The 18,231-nt window shown below is 46.8% G+C and overlaps 1 long non-coding RNA gene across 1 annotated transcript; it reads right to left on the bottom strand.

The window, feature by feature from the left end:
- Positions 1 to 11,001: 11,001 nt before the first annotated feature.
- LOC309474558 lies at positions 11,002 to 18,031 on the bottom strand. Its single transcript, XR_014197376.1, has 3 exons — positions 17,657 to 18,031; positions 11,581 to 11,655; positions 11,002 to 11,449 (listed from the first exon to the last, which is right to left on the bottom strand). It is a non-coding gene; the product is annotated as an uncharacterized lncRNA (long non-coding RNA).
- Between the last annotated feature and the right edge of the window lie 200 nt (positions 18,032 to 18,231).

The raw sequence follows: 18,231 nt of genomic DNA, 5'->3' as shown, positions 1-18,231 counted from the left end.
AGAAACACAGCCCGTCGCACAGGGCTCGCGCACATGAAATCGACCCAGATCGATTGCGCATTAAATATGGTAAATGTGCCCACTGCCCAGTGCCCACAAACACTACGTTCTGCATGTCTCAAGGTTTCTGTAAAACGAAACCAACATGCATTCGCTCTGCTCAGGCAGACAATGCTCTCAGTGTTGTAAATGTGCCCGCTATCCCACGCCCACATTCACACATAGACATGACAGGTCTTACGGGACTCGCCCAGCCCTCCTCCTCTCGGTTGACCACCGCAGAGGAGTCAAGCGCGGGCAATTTGCCCGCTGTTATCAGCGCGCCCCCTGCCTCAAATGTCATAAGCGCGACGCTTATGTTGCAGCACACTGAAGCCCCTCTGTCGCTGAGCGACCAGAGCGCGCTTCGCATTCAACCCCTAGCCATTCGTGCAAACGCATGGGCAAGGCTACCCGGGGTTTCGAAGTGGGTGCTAGACATTATAGAAAGAGGCTATTCGCTACAGTTCGGTCGACGCCCGCAACGCAAAGCGGCGCGAATCGATACTACGGTGAAAAAGGAAGTAGCACACCTACTTCGGGCCGAAATAGCGAAGTTACTGAGCAAAGGGGCTATAGAACCCCTATCACAAGCTCAGAGCGAAGGGGGCATGTACAGCAGATATTTTCTGGTACCCAAAAAAGACGGGGGTCTCAGACCCATTTTAGATCTAAGACGACTAAACAAAGCACTTCTGAAACGACGGTTCAGAATGCTCACGACCAAGAAAATCCTCTCGCAAATTTGCCAAGGGGACTGGTTCATGTCGATAGATCTGAAAGACGCTTATTTTCAAATACAGAGGGCCAGGCATATCAGTACACAGTCCTGCCATTTGGCCTATCTCTGGCACCTCGCGTATTCACGATGTGCATGGATGCAGCGCTCGCACCCCTCAGGCTCCGAGGCATACGAGTGCTGAATTATTTGGATGATTGGCTGGTTCTAGCTCGATCACAGTCGGAGCTCATAGAACACAGGACCATATTACTCGATCACCTCGAGAATTTAGGTCTCACAGTCAATTGGGCAAAGAGTTCACTGTCTCCCAGTCAGAAAATATCTTTTCTGGGCACAGATCTGGACTCGCTGTCTATAACAATCTTCATTCGTCTGCTTCGCATGCGCCCGCTGCAGTACTGGTTGAAAGCGCGCGCGCCGCGCAGAGCTTGGACCTCCGGTCTCGCGCGCCTCAAGGTCGATCAGAAATGCGTCGCAGCTCTGAAACCTTGGACAGTGACCGACTGGTACCGGTCAGTTGTAAGCCTGGGGACTTCCTCGAGTGTGAAGGTGGTGTCTACGGACGCCTCAACCTCGGGATGGGGAGCGCTGCTCGAGGGCAGACCGTTATTCGGCCAGTGGTCGGAACGGGAGAAGCTTCTGCATATAAACTGCCTGGAAATGATGGCAGTCGACAACGCGCTGAGGCGTTTTTGTCCCCAGATAAAAAGACACCATGTCTTAGTCCGTTCGGACAACATGTCAGTGGTGGCTTATATAAATCACCAAGGAGGTATCAGATCCAGAGTCCTTCACAGGCTGACGGAACGCCTCCTGGTCTGGGCTCAGCACAATCTGCGCTCGCTCAGGGCAGCGCATGTGCCCAGCCTTCTGAACGTGGGACCAGACAGACTGTCCAGAAACAATCTTCCGGCAGGAGAATGGTCTTTACACCCACGGACAGTCGAACTGCTATGGAGGACATTTGGCAGAGCGAAAATAGACCTATTTGCGTCTCAAGAGAACGCTCATTGTCAGGAATTTTTCTCCAAGAGCAGGGACGCGCTGGCTCACGTCTGGCCCCGCTGCCCGCTCTATGCGTTTCCCCCTGTCACGCTCCTACCCCAGGTGTTAGAGCGAATCAGGAAGAGCGGATGCCTAGTGCTACTCGTCGCCCCATTTTGGACAAATCAAGCCTGGTTTCCAGTCCTGATGCAGCTGACGAGTACCGCCCCGTGGCCGATACCGGTGAGGAGGGATGTACAGCGAATGGTACTCCGCCGTCACGCTGTGGGGTGACGGAGGTTCTCTCCTTTTTACAAGAGCTTCTGGATAAGGGCAGAACCCCATCCAAGCTCCAAGTTTATGTGGCGGCCATAGCAGCGTTCACTGAACCACCGCTCGGCCAGTCATTAGGAAGGAACGATCTGGTCATTCGCTTCCTTAGGGGAGCTAAGAGGCTGAACCCTCCCAGACCTCCCTCAGTTCCCGTTTGGGACCTTTCCACGGTTCTGGAAGCCATGAAAGGTGCCCCATTCGAGCCAATACAGTCAATAGACCTGAAACTCTTGTCTTTCAAAACAGTGTTTCTTCTGGCTCTCGCTTCAGTGAAGCGCATAGGGGATTTGCAAGCGCTCTCAGTGAGCACGACGTGTATGGAGTTTGGGCCTAACGACTCGAGGGTCATACTCAAACCAAAGCACGGATATGTTCCTAAATCCCTCAATACACCGTTTAGGGCACAGGTGATCTCCCTGTCGGCCCTGCCGGTATCTGAAGAGGAAGGGGACGCAGGCTACCTTTGCCCTGTCAGGGCGTTAAGGGCCTATGTGTCTCGCTCATCTGTTTTCAGACAGACAGAGCAGCTCTTTGTTTTGTTCAGCGGACGTTCTAAGGGACTAGCTGCGTCAAAACAGTCTATCCAGATGGATAGTTGATGCTATAGCGCTAGCTTACACATCCAGGGGCCTGCAATGCCCGATAGGTGTCAAAGCGCACTCCACAAGAGGCATGGCCTCGTCGTGGGCTTGGTCCAGTGGGATTGCCTTGCAAGATATCTGTATGGCGGCAGGCTGGGCCTCCCCGTCTACATTTATAAGGTTTTATAACCTCGAGGTTCCCGCTTTGCAAGCTAGGTTGCTCTCGGTTTAATTTTTCAGTATTGCCCGCCCGATGCTATCGGCTCGGGATGCTGAAACTGCTAGAGCGTCGATCACGGTTCGTCTGTATACTTCTGTGGGCAGTGCGTAAGTCCCCCATATTTACCAGTCCAGGCCGAGTTCGCCCTGGCTGTGTGGAACACTTGATATAACATGCTCTTATCAGAGCTCCATATTACAGGAATGATGCTATTCTAGCCCCTCTTCCCGGATTCTCTGTGAGTCCCTTGTGATTAGGCACTGTATGAGCCCCGGGCACCTGCCCTTGGGACTTTAGTGTTATGTCTCAAGCACGCACAGCGTTTTACATTGTGTTCCCCTAGCGTAAGATATCTTACGCAAGTACGAGAGACCTCTCGTAAGAGAACGTAGGCTACTCGGTTACTAACGTAACCTCGGTTCTCTCTAGAAGAGGGAACGAGTACTTGCGTATCTTGCCGTGCATGCGTCATGTTCTGATTCACTTCAGCGATGAAAAACTGACCAAACCAGCCTCTCTGGGCCGTATTTATAGCCCTTGCCCCACCCGATTTCGGCGGGACATGACGTAATGGGCGCGAAGCGCCCTCATTGGTTCTGACGTCATGAGGAGCCTCTATCGATAGGCTGGTGCAGTTGCCGCAGAGCAGCCAATGGGCGCGCGAGCTGTCTCGCCCATGTCTGCATGCTGCTGCAATGCGTTTTACATTATTGCAAAATTAAGGATAATTTTTGGCTTCAATATCTCGAGGAAAAGAGGTTTTCCCCTAGCGTAAGATATCTTACGCAAGTACTCGTTCCGTCTTCTATAGAGAACCGAGGTTACGTTAGTAACCGAGTACGTTATATCCTTAATGATATTATTTATTTTTATTACGAAATCCCAAAATTGTCATCTCTTGAATATGTTGTTAATTTTTTTATATCAAAACATTTTCATCCACAAGCAAAAGTGGCTGCTTTATGTTTTCCTCTTTTTCTTGTTGAATTTAACTCTCGTTTCATCCCTCAGGCCTAGGCCTATAAATAACAAAAAAATGCTTTTTTTAAATGTATTATAATGAATTATTTAAGAAAATATATATTAAGATATTCAACCTTGTAGGTTCTTTTTTCCTGTGTAAAAAATCTCATAATATGTATGCAAACCTATAATATATACATATATATATATATATACTATATATATATATATATACCTCATAACATCAGTAACTCGACAGCCCTACCTAGAATGGTTTTCCTCAGCGTTTGTAATGTCTGCACAAAGGGCAGCTGTGCGAAGATTCGCCTTTGGAGAAAACGTACTCGGTTACTAACGTAACCTCGGTTCTCTCTAGAAGAGGGACCGAGTACTGCGTAAGATATCTTACGCTAGGGGAAAATCCTTTTTCCGCGAGATATTGAAGCCAAAAATTATCCTTAATTTTGTAATAATGCAAAACGCGTTGCAGCAGCAATGCAGACATAGGCGAGACAGCTCGCGCGCCTATTGGCTGCTCTGCGGCAACTGCAGCAGCCTATCGAGCGAGGCCTGGCGTGACGTCAGACCCAATCAGGGCACTTCGCGCCCGCTGCGTCACGTCCCGCCGAAATGGGCGTGGTCTAGGCCTATAAATATCGCTCGCAGGCAGCTATTATCTGGTTTTTCATCATCGAAGCAACCAGAGCGTGTGCATGCACGGCAAGATACGCAGTACTCGGTCCCTCTTCTAGAGAGAACCGAGGTTACGTTAGTAACCGAGTACGTTCTCTTACGAGAGGTCTCTCGTACTGCGTAAGATATCTTACGCTAGGGGACCCAGTGTAAAACGCCGTGCGTGCTGAGATCTGACACCAAAGACCCAAGGGCGAAAGCCCGGGGTACATATAGTGCACAATCACTCAGTGAACTCACAGAGAGTCCGGGAAGAAGGAGGGGTGCAGCCTCACTTTCCACATAAAGTAGCGTCGAAGGGACGCAAATTTCATCATACAGACAGGGCGGGGTACGGCCTGAACTGATGGAAAAAAATGTGGGTCTTACACAGTTTGCCCAGCTTTAAACTGTCGAAAATTGAGCTGTGCTCAGTAAACGCAGCATTCTGAGCTGAACGCATCAGGTCAGATAATACTGGTAGTCTAGACCGACAGCAGCCTGGCCTGCAGGGCGGGAACCTCTAGGTTATAGAACCTTACAAATGTAGACGGGGAGGCCCAGCCTGCCGCCATACAAATATCTTGCAAGGCAATCCCACTCGACCAAGCCCACGAAGAGGCCATGCCTCTTGTGGAATGCGCTCTGACACCCAAAGGGCACTGCATGCCCTTGGAGGCGTATGCCAGCGCTATAGCATCAACTATCCATCTGGATAGGCTCTGTTTCGACGCGGCTAGCCCCTTAGAACGTCCGCTAAACGAAACAAAGAGCTGTTCCGTCTGTCTGAAAACAGACGAGCGAGACACATAAGCTCGTAATGCCCTGACTGGGCAAAGGAGGCTCGCGTCTCTTTCCTCATCAGGGACCGGTAGGGCTGACAGAGAGATAATCTGCGCCCTAAACGGTGTGTTGAGGGATTTTGTAACATAACCGTGCTTAGGTTTGAGTATAACTTTTGAGTCATTGGGCCCAAACTCCATGCACGCCGCGCTCACAGAGAGCGCGTGCAGATCCCCTATGCGCTTCACCGAAGCGAGAGCCAGCAAAAACACCGTTTTGAAAGACAGGTGTTTCAAATCGATTGACTGTAAAGGCTCAAATGGCGCACCTTTCATGGCTTCCAGAACCGTAGAAAGGTCCCATACGGGGACTGAGGGAGGTCTGGGAGGATTCAGTCTCCTAGCTCCTTTAAGGAAGCGGATGACTAAATCGTTCCTTCCTATTGACTGACCAAGCGTTGTTTCTGAGAACGCTGCTATAGCCGCCACATAAACTTTGAGCGTGGAGGGGGCCCTGCCCCCATCCAACAGCTCTTGTAGGAAGGAAAGCACCTCCGTCACATCACAATTTGTGGGTGACACACCACGGGCTGTGCACCAGCCCGAAAACACTGACCATTTCGAAGAATAGAGTCGTCTTGTAGACGGAGCTCTAGCCTGCGTGATCGTGTTTAATACTCCTTTAGGGAGTCCAACATGTACCCGTTGATGGCCCAGACATGAAGGGACCATAGATCCGGGTGAGGATGCCAGATCGAGCCGCGGGCCTGTGAGAGGAGATCTCTCCTCACTGGTACTGGCCACGGGGCAGTACTTGCTAACTGCATCACGGCTGGGAACCAAGGTTGGTTTTTCCAGAACGGTGCTACCAGCAGTACTGAGCATCCTTCTTCCCTGATCCGTTCTATCACCTGAGGCAGGAGAGAGACGGGGGGAAAAGCATAGAGCGGGCGGCGGGGCCACACATGGGCCAGCGCGCTCCTGCTCTTGGGGAAAAATTCTTGACAGTGAGCGTTTTCTTGAGACGCAAACAGGTCCACTTCCGCTCTGCCGAATTTCTTCCACAGCAGTTGGACTGTCTGTGGGTGTAGGGACCATTCGCCTGCCGGAACGTTGTTCCTGGACAGTCTGTCTGGTCCTATATTCATGATCCCTGGCACGTGCGCTGCTCTGAGCGAGCGCAGGTTGCACTGAGCCCATACCAGGAGGCGTTCTGCCAGCCTGTACAGTTTCTCGGATCTGATGCCGCCCTGGCGATTTATGTAGGATACCACAGACATGTTGTCCGAGCGGACCAAGACGTGGTGACCTTTTATTTGGGGACAAAAACGCGTCAGCGCGTTGTCTACTGCCAGCATTTCGAGGCAGTTTATGTGCAGGAGCTTCTCCCGTTCTGACCACTGGCCGAAAAACGGTCTGCCCTCGAGCAGCGCTCCCCATCCCGAGGTGGACGCGTCCGTGGACACCACTTTCACCCTCGAGGAAGTCCCCAGGCTTACACCTGATTGGTACCAGTCGTTCGCTTTCCAGGGTTTCAGCGCTGTAACGCATTTCTGATTGACCCTGAGGCGAAGCAAACCGGGTGCCCACGCTTTGCGTGGGACTCGCGCTTTCAGCCAAAACTGCAGCGGGCGCATGCGGAGCAGACCCAGCTGGAGTACTGACGATGCTGAGGCCATGAGACCTAGCATCTTCTGAAATCTTTTGAGCGGGACAGACGCGCCGCAGCGAAAAGAGTTCGCTGTGCGTCGAATGTCTACCGCGCGCCGTTGTGATAGTCGCGCTATCATGGATAGTGAGTCCAGTTCTGTGCCCAGGAAAGATATTTTCTGACTGGGTGACAGGGAGCTCTTCGCCCAATTGACACTCAGACCCAAATCCTCGAGGTGATCGAGTAAAATGGTCATGTGTTCTATGAGCACTGCGCGAGATTGCGCTAGAATCAGCCAATCGTCCAAATAATTCAGCACTCGCATGCCTCTCATTCTGAGGGGTGCGAGCGCCGCGTCCATGCACTTCGTAAATGTACGGGGTGCTAGGGACAAACCGAACGGCAGGACTGTGTACTGATATGCCTGGCCCTCGAAGGCGAATCTCAAAAATCGCCTGTGACGTGACGCTATCTGTATTTGAAAATACGCGTCTTTCAGATCTATTGACACAAACCAATCTCCTTGGCGAATCTGCACAAGGATTTGCCTGGTCGTGAGCATCCTGAACTGTCGCTTCACAAGCACTTTGTTCAGTTGCCTTAGATCTAGTATGGGTCTGAGACCCCCGTCTTTTTTCGGTACCAGGAAGTATCTGCTGTATAGCCCTCCTTCGCTCTGATCTTGAGAGAGGGGTTCTATGGCCCCTTTTCTCAATAGTTTCGTCACTTCGGCTCGAAGTAGATGTGCTACTTCTGTTTTTACCGTGGTCTCGACGCGCGCCACATAGCGGCGAGGGCGTCGGCGAAACTGCAGCGAATAGCCTCTTTTTATAATGTTCAGCACCCACTTCGAAACCCCGGGCAGCTTTGCCCATGCGTCTGCATGGATAGCTAGGGGTCGAATACGAAGCGCGCTCCGCTCGCTCAGCGATGGAGAAGCTTCTGTGTGCTGTAACACAAGCGTGTCGCTCGTGACATTTGAGGCATGGGGCGCGCTGATGACAGCGGGCAGATTGCCCGCGCTCGACTCCTCTACGGTGGTTAACCGCGAGGGGGAGGGCTGGGCGGTTCCCGTGGGAACTGTTATGTCTATGTGTGGATGTGGGCGCGGGACAGCGGGCACATTTATCACACCGAAAACATCGTTCGCTTGCGTGAAGCGAGTGCATGTTGGTTTCGTTTTTACAGAAACCGTGAGACATGCGTAACGTGGTGTTAGTGGGCACTGGGTAGTGGGCACATTCACCATGTTTGGAGCGCAACCGACCTGAGTCGGTTTTATGTGCGCGAGCCCTGTGTGACAGGCTGTGCTTATGTGTAGGGATGGGCACTGGGCAGTGGGCATTCTTACTACACACGAAACACCATCGGCCGTGGCCGGGACACCAGAAAATACGCTCTTTTGGGGATTTATCTGGGTAGCCGTGAAAACGGCATTTGTGTGCAGGCAAGCGGGTGACAGAACCGACTTGTTGGCTGCAGAAAACACTGGAACAGTCACATTTTCTGGAACTGGACGAGCGAATAGCTTTGGTGTGAGTCCGGCCGCAGCGGGACTGGAACACCGTCGTTTTCCTAGCTGTGCTAGGACGACTTCGGGGCCTCGGGCTTCACCGTAACCTTAGGTCGCGGGCCGCGTCCTGCGGGGCGGCGACCGGATGAGCGGGAGCGCGGTCTCGCGCTTCTGGCCTGGCGGCGCTGTGAAGTGGAGGCAGTGGACGGTGGCTGTGGCTGTGAGCTCTGAGCAGACGGTTTCGCACGGCCTGCTGCAGAGCTGGAGCGCTTCGGGAGGAAGTGCTTCATAGCCTGAGACGCTTTCTGTACCTCTGCGAATCTCTCCGCGAAATCTTTGACGGAGGATCCGAAGAGGCCTGCGGCGGAAAGCGGGGCGTCGAGGAACGCGGTGCGCTCAGACTCGGCCATTTCCGAGAGCGTCAGCCATAGATGTCTCTCAGACACGGTGAGAGAAGCCATAGTCCGTCCAATGGCTTGCGCTGCGGACTTAGTAGCACGAAGGGCGAGGTCCGTGGCACTCCTTAAGTCCGGCACGCAGATCGCGTCAGGTCCTTCCTCATCCAGCTTACGGAGGAGATCGGCCTGGAAGATCTGGAGCGTTGCCATGGTATGCAACGCTGACGCAGCTTGCCCGGCGGCGGAGAAAGCGCGGTGGAGCAAGCTCGACGTCGTGCAGCAAGCTTTAGAGGGTAGGGCCGGCTTAGCGCGCCGTCCAGCGGAGGGCGGGCATAAGTGGGCCGCTATCGCCTCTTCAACCGGCGGCAGCGAGAGGTATCCTTTGTTCTTGGCATCGTCAACGGCGGAGAATGCCAAAGAAACAGCAGGACGCACTCTAGCAGAATAGGGGGCGCTCCAGGACTTGGCGACTTCTTCGTGTAACTCAGGAAGAAAGGGCGCCGGTCTGGACACAGGTGAAGCGCGCTCCCCAGGCAGGAAAAATCCATCCAGCCGGTTGTGAGCGGGCTGCTCAGGCGAAGACCACTCGAGGCCGAGGCTCGCCGCGGCCTGTGCGAGTACTCGCATGAGTTCCGTCTCGATGGAAGCTCTTTTGCCTGACGAAGTGCGGGCAGGGGGCGCGGGGTCCTCAGAGCCCGCCCAATCCTCACTGCCTGACGCCAGGATAGAGCAGGAATCATCCTCTCCCAGCAGGGCTTCCTCATCCGCGATATCAACGGAAGCGGCGGCAGACGGCGGCCGCTGTCCGTCAGGAAGCGAAACAGAAGAAGCCGGGGAAGCAAGCGGGCGAACCGGCGAGCTTTGGCGGCTGAGGGAGGGTTCCGGGGCCCGCTGGGCACGGCGCTTTTTACGGCGCGACGCCGCGGCGGGCGGGGGAGCAGTCTCGGTGAAGACGGCTAGGCGAGTCCTCAGAGTCGCCATTGCCATCAGCTCGCAGTGAGGGCATCCGCCGTCAGCGAGCGCGAGAGCTGCATGTTCCTCACCCAGGCAGGAAACGCAGATCACGTGGCGGTCCCCGTCGCTGAGTGTGGCTCTGCACGAGCCGCAGGAAGGCATCTTTAAAAAGACGCTAGCTCTTTTAGAAATGTGTGTCGCAGCGGCGACACACACACACACACAGAAATACAGTGTAATAAAGAGAAGGATATAAGCGCCGGAAAGCGCAGCAGGAAGGCAGGAAGGCGGCGCGGCCAGCGACTTCAGTGACTCGTCCCGCTGAAGGTGCTCTCTCTCGACGGCGCGGCTCCTAATCCAGCTCCAGCGATGCGTGTGCTTCGCTTGAAGGATGAAAAATCAGATAATAGCTGCCTGCGAGCGATATTTATAGGCCTAGACCACGCCCATTTCGGCGGGACGTGACGCAGCGGGCGCGAAGTGCCCTGATTGGGTCTGACGTCACGCCAGGCCTCGCTCGATAGGCTGCTGCAGTTGCCGCAGAGCAGCCAATAGGCGCGCGAGCTGTCTCGCCTATGTCTGCATTGCTGCTGCAACGCGTTTTGCATTATTACAAAATTAAGGATAATTTTTGGCTTCAATATCTCGCGGAAAAAGGATTTTCCCCTAGCGTAAGATATCTTACGCAGTACGAGAGACCTCTCGTAAGAGAACTGTTGATTTTGTACTCAAAAAATTTAAGTATCATATCATTAATATTACCTCAGAATGAATTGCATTGCTATCCCACCCCAAAACATACAATAATAACAATGATAAATGCTGACCAATACTTAATTATATTACTTTTTACTGAAAATGATATAATTCAATAAAACAAACAAAATGTAATGCACTATGCATGATTGAATACACTCTAGATGTGTATATAATGAACATATCTAAATTTTCTTTCAAACAATTAAATAAAACATTAATTAAATAAATATATTTTATTTACTGACAACAATGAGAAATATTAATAAATTAGTAAAAGAATGAATGAAAGTCACCATCACACAATAAACAAATGCATATACAAGTCAACACATGAAACAAATCTTTATTCAAACTACAATCATGTATGTAGGCTACAGGCGCTGAACCCCAAATCTTTCTACCTTCTCAACACAGCGGTTCCCATTCTGCTGCTTTATTCTGATGAATCAGCTGACCACCAGAGGTGAGCCGTTCCTTCGTGCCGGAGGTTGTTGCGTGATGTGTTGTGCTTCACAATCTGAGGCAATAAGGGCAGGTGGAGTGATGGAGGGTCTCGTAAGGACAGGTGGAGTGATGGAGGGTCTCGTAAGGGCAGGTGGAGTGAAGGGCAGGTGGAGTGATGGTGGGACTCATCCATGGCACCATCTCCAAGATTCAGCTCTGGGGTCTTCATCCTCAGTGCTCATTCCAGTCTGCTGACATTGCAGATCCTACAAAAATGCACAAACATAACACAAAAGCAGTAATTTCAACCGCACAATGTCATTTGATTTCAGTATTATTTAGAAGACAAAAACGCTTTTTTTCACAAATGCCGCCATCATCTTTCCTTCTAGGTCCTGCTCCACCACAAAAGATCTGCAGCAAATGCACAGAAATCAAGAATCAGAAAAGTGCTGTAATAGCTCTATTTGAAATTACAATAATTCAAATAAACTACAACTTAATATTTAAATAGTTGTTGTTATTCATTTCTGTAGTATACTCACTCAAAGCCTTTGATGGCAGCATTCAGCTTCATGAGCCACTCTCCACCGGATAAACACACATCTGTTCATCTGTCCCTGTAACATCCAGACAAGATTCACGTTACCTCTGTGATTTATGAGCTCAACACTACATTTACATGTTGAGGTTGTTTTAACTTTTTATCCAACATAAATGTTCCTCAATTTATCAACTACTAATGGACAAATAAAATAGATAACTTATGTTTAGTTACTTTATAGATTTGTTCTACATAATAGCGCACATTCATCACTCAGATGTCTATTTCATGTTGTGATATTTCAAGATTTTCCTGTAAGATGTAAATGGAAATTTAAAATAATCGTCTTTAAGGTGTAATGTGTATGTAAATCCACTTTAAGTCAAGTGTTGTAAAGTTTTCTTTTATCGAAGCAGAGACCAGGAGACAGTTGGGATCGCGTTCAACAGAAGTTATTCTTTATTGAGAACTCCGCTGTACGTGGCTGCAGTTCTTCCAACATTATCTGAAGTAAATAAATTTACATGGTGTCTTATAAGCATTTTAGGAGGAGGGACTTTTGAAGGTGGAGATGTTGCACCCCTGGAACAGGGGAAAATAGACATAAATAAAATGAGACGACACGAACTCCTTGTTGTCTGTGCGCCAGCTGTATTGACTGTGACTCATTTTTTTCTTTTTCAAAACAACATAAAAGAAAATTGAATGTATTCATCAACACACTAGTTCACATCAATATGCGGACAAATCAACAATGTAAAACAATGTATCACAACAGTCATCATAACTGTGAATCAAATACACTTTTTACAACTTCACATTTTTTATAACTGAATATGTATTAGCACCAAAGCTGCATTCTTAAAGGCAGGGTAGGTAAAACATTTATTAAAAACTTTCTTCCAAATTTGTTTAAACTTTATATATATATCAATGCATAATTAAACTCTGATAAAAACTAAACTCTGATAAAAAGAGTATAAAAATTGAGTGACTCTAGACCGTTTAATCTGTATTAAACACAGCTCATTATTTCCATTCGGGACGAAACATAGGATTGGCTTAGGCGGCTGTCACTCTCTCGCAACCATGGCAACCACCCATTTGCCACACAGAACCTGCCCACTTGCGCGTCCCGTTTGATTTGAGGAATTCAAGAGGCACCTAGGAATACCAAAACAATGGCAGAGAAAGAGCAAGCAAAATTCACAGTACCGGCCTATGCAGTTAGTGAAGGCAAACCAGGCAAAAAAAGGAAGACAGTAACAGTACAAGAAAAGGCATTGAACAAAAAGTCTTTGGATAAACAAAGAAATAAAACGCGAGTTAATATCGGCGTGGCTTTCCAGCGATGGCGAGAACTGAGGGACCTCAAGGGGCTGAAAAGTGACTCCTCGATGGCTTTATTTCTGCTGGACAGGTAAATCTTTCTTTTTGTATTTTGATCATACATATTTTTTTGTTTATTTTTTCATGAAGCATGTGTCATTAGCACACGTAGCTGCGTAATATAGGCTAGCTAACATAACATTACTTAGCGAGCTGTAGTAGAGATAATCTATAATCTATCGTAGTATAATCTATTGGTCTAGCTCAAGATGATAGCTATAGTGTTGAATTGTGCATAATTTAAACTTTACCAATATCAATATGCTAGCTTGATAGTGAGTACTAAAATACATCTTATTTGTTTATATTCATAATGATAAAGTTCAATTTTTTTATTACATGTGATTCTGACATGATGTCACTGCATGCACTGCGCTCCTCTCCACTCGTCTCAGGTAAACAATGCGTCTTCAGCTCAGCTGTCGGAGTCGCGCGTTCATGTGTTTTGGGGGCGTGGCTTTGGAAGGAGCCCAGAAGGGAGGGGGTGGAGTGAATGGAAATAATGAGCTGTATTTAAAACAGTCATGAGAGGTCTACAGACACTCGATTTTTATACTTTCTTTTTCAGAGTACTTAGATTTTAATTATGCATCGATATATATATAAAGTCTAAACAAATTTGGAAGAAAGTTTTTTTATACATTTTTTACCTACCCTGCCTTTAACACTCAGTCCTGTATCAACTTCTCTACAACTTCACTAATAATAAAATAAAATGAAACCCTATTTCAGCAGTCACCCATCAACAGACAGATTAACCATGAAATACAGAAAAATAACATAGACTATATTCCACATAACATTTACTCCTAACCATTTCAGATAATAAATGGTATATAAGGACATACAATACATTCAATTTAGCCCACAGTTTCCTCGTGGTTAGCATGTCAAACACACGATAATTAAACCATCAAATCTCACATTTTCATATATGTTCAGGAGAAATAATGAGCTTTACGACCACCTTATAGTTTTAACTCACAACAGAAATGAATTTATAAATAGTCTATACCTGGAACAGGGGAAAATAGATATAAATAAAATGAGACGACACGAACTCCTTGTTGTCTGTGCGCCAGCTTTATTGACTGTGACGCAAAACATAGAGCGTGTCAGCTACTGCCTGCAGCCTTTGGTTTCCCCCTAGTGGACATTTCCTCAATTACACTTTATTTTTCTCCAGTATAAATCATATTGATTTTAACCACACTACAGAGACAAGTTCAAACAAAGCATGTAAATGAGTATACAGGTTAAGGTAACACCCTAGACTGTGAGGGTCTGGCCAATCCTAATTCAATCAGCATAAGGCTCCAAGAGCCATTTGGGTCCGAAAGCCATTTGCAGAACAAAAGGTGAGATTCTCAGTGAATCATTCGTGTGCTAATCCCATCAGTGTGAGTGAAACTGGGGCTCGAAGAGCCATTAAAGACAATAAGGAGAGAACAGGAATTGCAACTTTGCTGAGATCTTAACCTTAAAAGATTCTTTACCATGATGTTATGTACGGAAGCATATTTGAAATAGATTCTTAAATTTGTAACCCTTCACAAGTCAAGTCAAGTTTATTTGTATAGCGCTTTTCACAATACAGATTGTATCAAAGCAGCTTCACAGTATTAAATAAAAATAATACAACAAAGTTTGTTTCAAGAGGAATTTATGGATTGATCAAATTAAATTAAATATCCCCAAAATATCCCCAACTGAGCATGCCAAAGACAACAGTGGCAAGGAACCGAAAAACTCCATCAAGTGACCTAATGGTGTCCTAAAACTCCATCAGGTGACCTAATGGCGAAAAAAAAAACCTTGGGAGAACCCAGGCTCAGTCGGGGGCCAGTTCTCCTCTGGCATTTATGAGCTAGAGGCCGGATTGTAGTTTGAACTGTAGGATTATATGAATGCCTGGCTGAAGAGATGCGACTTTAATCTAGTTTTAAACTGGGAGAGCGAGTCTGAGCAACGAACAGTATCAGGAAGACTATTCCAGAGTTTTGGAGCCAAATGTGAAAATGCTCTCCCTCCTTTGGTGGTTCTGGATATCCTAGGTATGACCAAAAGCCTTGAATTTAGTGATCTTAAAGAGCGCGATGGATTATAGGGTGATAGAAGATCCGTTAAATAGACTGGAGCTAAGCCGTTTAGGGCTTTATAAGTCAGTAGCAATATCTTATCATTAATACGGAGCTTTATAGGTAACCAATGCAGTGATGATAAAATCGGTGTTATATGATCATATTTTCTTGATCTCGTAAGAACTCTAGCGGCGGCATTTTGGACTAACTGTAGCTTGTTTATTGAGGATGCAGGACAACCAGCTAATAAAGCATTACAGTAATCCAGTCTCGAGGTCATGAATGCATGAACTAACTTTTCTGCATCAGAAACTGATAGCATATTACGTAGCTTAGCAATGTTTCTAAGGTGGAAAAAGGATGTTTTTGTAACATATGAAATATGATTTTCAAAAGACAGGTTGCAATCGAGTATAACACCCAGGTCTTTTACTGTAGAGGATAAAGTAACAGGACATCCTATGATGTTAAAGTTGTATTGTACGAGGTTTTGTGGGCGGTTTTTTGAACCGATAAGTATTACCTCTGTCTTGTCTGGATTTAATAAAAGAAAATTACGCGTCATCCAATCTTTTATATCTTTAACACACTCTGTCAATTTGGAAAATGTATCGTTTTCATCTGGCCGTTATGAAATATATATTTGAGTGTCATCAGCATAACAATGGAAACTAATTCCATGTTTCCTTATAATATTTCCAAGTGGCATCATATATATTGAAAATAACCAACGCATTCTCATCCTTGGGCGTCATAATACTGACGCTTTTGACATTTCGTCTACATCGAACGCACATGGCACCCTTTAGCGTCAATATGAGACGCTCAGAGCTTTGTTCGGTTATGGGTAGGTTTAGGTCTAGTGTAGGGATAGGGTTAGACCACTAGGAGGCACCTTCTGGCCCATTTCTATCTGCGTCTCATATTGACGCTAAAGGGTGCCATGTGCGTTCGATGTAGACGAAATGTCAAATGCTTCAATATATGACGCCCTAGGATGAGAACGGGCTGAAATAACAGAGGGCCTAATACAGATCCCTGCGGCACTCCATAGTTTACTGGAGTTATGATCGATTTTTCTCCATTTAAATAGACAAAATGGTAGCGGTCAGATAGGTATGATTTGAACCAGCTTAGTGCTTGTCCTTGAACACCAGTATAATTTTGTGGTCGATCTAAGAGTAATGTATGATCTATAGTATCGAACGCAGCACTAAGATCAAGTAAAACTAGTACTGAGATACAGCCTTGGTCAGAAGCTAAAAGTAAATCATTTGTGATTTTAACGAGCGTAGTTTCAGTGCTATGATGCGGTCTGAATCCTGACTGAAACTTTTCATAGATATCATTTTGTTGCAAGAAAGAGCCCAGTTGAGCGGACACCACTTTTTCTAATATTTTAGACATAAATGGAAGATTTGAAATGGGTCTATAATTTGCTAGATTATTATGATCTAATTGTGGTTTCTAAATGAGAGGTTTTATAACTGCCAGTTTAAATGTTCTTGGAACATGACCTAAAGATAAAGATGAGTTAATAATATTGAGGAGAGGCTCTTCCACTACAGGTAACACTTCTTTCAGTAGTTTAGTTGGTATAGGATCTAATAAACATGTTGTTGTTTTAGATGAAGTGATAAGTTTATTTAACTCTTTTTGTTCTATAGTTGTAAAGCACTGTAATTGTTCTTGCGGGGTGATAATTGAAGCTGAATTATAAGGCGCGATTGAAGATTGAACGTTTACAATTGTGGTTCTGATGCTTTCTATTTTCTCAGTGAAGAAGTTCATGAAATCATTACTACTGAACTGTAACGTGATATTTTGTTCGGGTGACGTCTGTTTATTTGTTAGTCTAGCCACGGTGTTAAATAAAAACCTTGGATTGTTTTGGTTGTTTTCTATTAGTTTGCGGAGGTGCTCAGCCCTGGCCGCTTTTAGGGTCTTTTTATAACGTGACATACTGTCTTTCCACGCAATTCTAAAGACCTCTAAATTAGTTTGTTTCCATTTACGCTCTAAAATACGTGTTTCTTTTTTTAAAACATGCGTAGTATTGTTATACCATGGTGCTTTATTTTTCTCTCTGACCTTTTTTAATTTAATAGGTGCAACCACATCCAATGTTCTAGAGAGAATGGTGCTCATAGTGCTAGTTAGTTCTTCTAGTTCATCTGTTTGTTTGGGTTCAGGCAGCAGCTGAGACAGATTAGATAAGCAATTTGAGAAATTATCTATGGTGGATGGGAGGATTGTTCTGCCTGGTTGATAACGCGACGCCGCATGACATATTACAGCAGTACGTAATATGCAAGTTACCATGTAGTGATCAGTGACTTCATCACTTTGTGGAATGATATCTATATCGGTTGGATCGGTTCCATGTGATGAAGACCTAGAGACCTTTAGAGACCTAACCAACTTACGTGTCCTTACTGGAGCTCCCTTGTTAGCTAACTTTATACATAATAGCCTAAAACGTGTTTTTACAGCAAAATCACAACTATACTATACTGTGTAACGTCTTTACACCTTCAACAATTCAACAGTTTACTCTACAGTAGTTCAACACATGCAATTTTAACACAAGCAACCGTGTTTACTCACATTTGAAAGCACCCGCATCGCTGATCTCTGCGATGTTTGATAATGACGTATCCACTCGCGTGGCCTCCTGGGATAGAAGAGTATCCATCGGTTGAGCACTCGAAAATCTGGCCGAAAGCAGTAAGCCATCCGGGAACTTCTCGCCTACTCTTTTATGAATACTGATGTTTCAACGTACTGCTTCCTTCACGTACTGTTTTCGCCTACTATATAGTAGGAAAGTAGGCATATTCGAACGCACTTAAGTCCGAATCTCGCGATAATTAGCACGTCACCCAGGTAATTCTCGCCTACTCTTTTGGATTCGTACATACTTTTTTGCTCGCCTACTCTTTTTCCCATACTAAATAGTATGGAAGTATGCGGTTTCGAACGCAGCCATAGTGTCAGCCATCTTTTTTTGGAAGCTAAGCTAGCAGGCTCTTGTTCTGTGGAGAAAGCTGAGTAGTAGGAGAAAACTGAGTAGTAGGGGTTACCATCCTCTTTTTCCCGGACATGTCCGGCCATCGAGATCGTCCAAAATGTCCGGGATTCGGCTTTTGCTTTCTGCAGTCGCCATTCATTGTTTACATGCA

The sequence above is a fragment of the Leuciscus leuciscus genome, assembly GCF_965113295.1.
Source record: "Leuciscus leuciscus genome assembly, chromosome: 14".
Taxonomy (NCBI): domain Eukaryota; kingdom Metazoa; phylum Chordata; class Actinopteri; order Cypriniformes; family Leuciscidae; genus Leuciscus; species Leuciscus leuciscus.
This window is presented reverse-complemented; position numbering and strand designations above follow the sequence as displayed.